Raw genomic sequence first — 3,502 nt, forward strand, 5'->3', positions numbered from 1 at the left:
ACGACGAACCTTCAAGAGAATGTAAACGACAACAGACGGTATAAACAAGAAAAGTAAATAACACAGAATTTTTATAGTGGTTCAGCCCCGATTGTCGGTAATAGCCTAATCCACTTAGAGTTGTGATTTATAAATCTATACTCAAGATCAGATGGACTATGCCAACTGAGTTTCTTCAGTATAAATTGTGAAAATACAAGAATTCTCTCTAATTTCAGCACTTTCTCTCTCTAGAATAGACAGACCCAATTTTATCTCTCTAGAAAGAATAAGCAGAAGGCCTCCTCTCATCTCATAAGCTCTCTATTTATAGAGATGGGATCCTCAACTGATATCCCCTCATAATAGGGATATTTTACTATATTTATTATATTTATATTACAAATAAACATTCAACATTCAAAATGTAACAAACTCCCCATTTGTGGGAAGAATGAGAGATTCCCGCGCATGTTGTTGAAGTTGTATCTGACTTAGTCTCCTCTAGCTAGTTGGTCCACCTCCTACTCGCTACCCATGCAAGGGCTGGTTGAACGTGCATGGTGGTAGGTTGAACGTGCATGGTGGTAGGTTGAACGTGCATGGTGGTAGGTTGAACGTGCATGGTGGTGGGTTGAACGTGCATGGTGGTAGGAGATGCACTTCTCTCCTCTAACATGCACTCTCCTCTAACATGCACTCTCCTCTAGCATGCCATGTTCCTCCTTGAACCAATCTCCTTGGCTTCTCCTCGGACTAAGGTGGTCCGAGGCAACTTCCTTGGCACCTCACCTTGAACAACATTGAGGGAACCTCACCTTGGACAATATTGAGGGAACCTTCTTTAGCATCTCCCAAACATGTCCGATCGAACATTGTATAGACTTTCCTTATGAAAGTCTAAGTCTCCATTCTCTTGCATGAGACTCCTCCTCCTTAGCTATTTACCTTGGACACGTTCGAGCCAACACTTAGAAAATCTTGGGAGGCTTGCCTCCTACACACCCTTGGGGTCTCCTAGGACCACACCCTCCTTGGGGTCTCCTAGGACCACCCTCTTAGCCCTCCTAGGAGGCACTCTCCTAGATGCATTCTCCTTAGCCTCCTAGGGTGCATTCTCCAATTTTTGGGTATAACACTTAGTTTTCTCTCTTTTTAATCACCTTACTAGGCTATTTTGTTGTTACCCTTTGGGGTTTGAACCATATATTGATGTTGTTTTTTTTTTAATTACTACTCCGGTTCAACCTTTTTGGCTTTCATGTTATTTGTCTTCTCTTTTCTGGAGAAGGCTCTTTGAAAAAAAAAGAATCAGAAAATTTCAAAATAATTTAAGAGATCATGTTTCAATCTTCAGATTTATTCAACAAATCCATAAAGATTAAACAAGCAACCCAAAATATTCATGCCACGGTATTAAACGAGCAACCCAAAAAAAAAAAAACCAACAACTCCAGGGGAGACCCATACCATGCAGAGACAAAGCTGAGACCTATGCAAAAGATCTAGCAAAGCCAAGACAAGTTTCCCCCATTGCGTGCACCCCATTTTTGTCAGGCTAATGAACAAGATCGAGCTTCCTCCACAGAGTGCTTCATCTTTTGCTAAGTTTAAGTCCTGAGTCGAGCTTCCTCCTATGTGCACCTCTACACCAAGCTAAAGAGCTTCTTTTATCTTTTTTATTTGTAAAGTGTTTTTTGAGTTTGTGTGCTTCAAATCCTAAGTGGTTCATATTTTGTTTTTACAAATTCTAGAAAGAAAGTATGAAAATAATAGAGCACTCTAAAAACTAAAATGACAATATTTTGCTGGGCTAGTTCTCTCTATACTCCATAAAAAGTCTCCCAAATCTTTGGCTAAGACCCTATTTATAGTGTTTATGAATTCTAAACTTAGCTTAAAAAAAAAACAATTGGACAAATTCGTGTATAAAAAATTGTACAATTTTATTGATTTTCTCTTTTTATTCTTCCTTTTTTAACAAGCAACTAGTAGCTCCCTTTAATGGAGGCTTGCCTCTCATATTTATAGAGGAATATGCTTTACAATTTAAAGAATGCAGTTAGGGCAAAATGCCTTTTTTACACCTAATAAGACAATAAGGTACAATATATGTTGTCGAACACTTTTGGTAGACTATCAGTACTGTACCAGGTTTTGGTGGTCAAGTTTGACACTTTCCTGCACAACCGTTCTCTTTTAAAGTCCATCGTACTCGTGTCAGACCAATTTTGCATTGCTACAAAACAATTAACCTAGCAAAAACTTTTTCTTTATGGAACCAACTCACTATCTTTGAGAGACTTCTTCTCGCGACCACTAACTCCTTTCTCGTCGTATTCAGTTCTCGTGAATTTTCCATAGTGAACATTTCCATTGTTAGGTGTGGCCTCGCGAGGGCCTTTATCACAGCGAGACTATTTTTTGTGACATTCTCGCATGAATGAGTTTGAGTTCTCACTAGATGCCTAAAGGATATACTTCTCACCTTAAGCCTCGTGAATAGCCTTCTTTCTCAATGATCTTTGTGTAGGCTTATGACTTTTTTGGAGTGTCTTGAAAGGTGTTTATGTGTAGGATTTCTTTGAAGGCTTATAACTTATTGTTGACAGTGAAAACTCGTCAACATTGTTAGGTTGGGAAACTCAAAGCTTAGTAAGAAAATAACTTAGAAAGAACTTAGAATGGACTTAAGGAAAAAGAAATGCAGAACAACAATGGATTAAAAACTTGTAAATTGCTTAATAGCCTCAGTATACAATGAATTTTCCAACTCCTTTGCTGGAAGGGTGAAGATTTATTTATAGAAGAGATCTAATGGCTCCTAATACATTTGGTCCCAGAGGACAAGATTGTACATAGGTACATTGTCAAGGTAGTGGCATAGGACGTAATATTACAGGAGGTTGTGGTATTGGCCCTGGTACATGGTCAGAGGTGTGCAGGTAGTACCTCTACTCTTTGTACTAACTCGCCTTGTCTCTTCCTGTTTGATATAGATGTCAGAGTCACGCCTCTATGCTCTTCAGGATACGTGTACATTGTACCTGATGGTTGCTCTCATATATCCAAGGTACACCCTTGCTCCAAGTCCCTTTATATTTTGCTAAGTATAAGACTATTTGTAGCCTTCATTGATAAACATATGGGAGTCGCACCCCGCTAGTGACACCTTCCTTAGAAAATAGAGAAGGACATCATTGGCAGGGCGTATGCTTATATCAAAGAGGTGTGGGAGATAGAGGCTTTGGAAGTTGGTTTGTAAAGGTGAGATGTGAGATGTCGAATCGTGTGGCCTCGCGAGATGAGGCGCATGGCCTTGCGAGGTGGGGATATGGCCGAGGCATTGCGCCATGTGGACTCGCGAGATGAGGTTCCTGGCCTCACAAGGTAGGGAGATGACTGAGGCATCGCGCCATGTGGCCTCACGAGATGAGGCGCATGGCCTCGCGAGGTTGGTAGATGACCGAGGCATTGCACCGTGTGGCCTCGCAAGGTGTGGAGATGGCTGAGGCATTGCGCC

The sequence above is a fragment of the Humulus lupulus genome, chromosome 2, assembly GCF_963169125.1.
Source record: "Humulus lupulus chromosome 2, drHumLupu1.1, whole genome shotgun sequence".
In the NCBI taxonomy this organism is placed as follows: domain Eukaryota; kingdom Viridiplantae; phylum Streptophyta; class Magnoliopsida; order Rosales; family Cannabaceae; genus Humulus; species Humulus lupulus.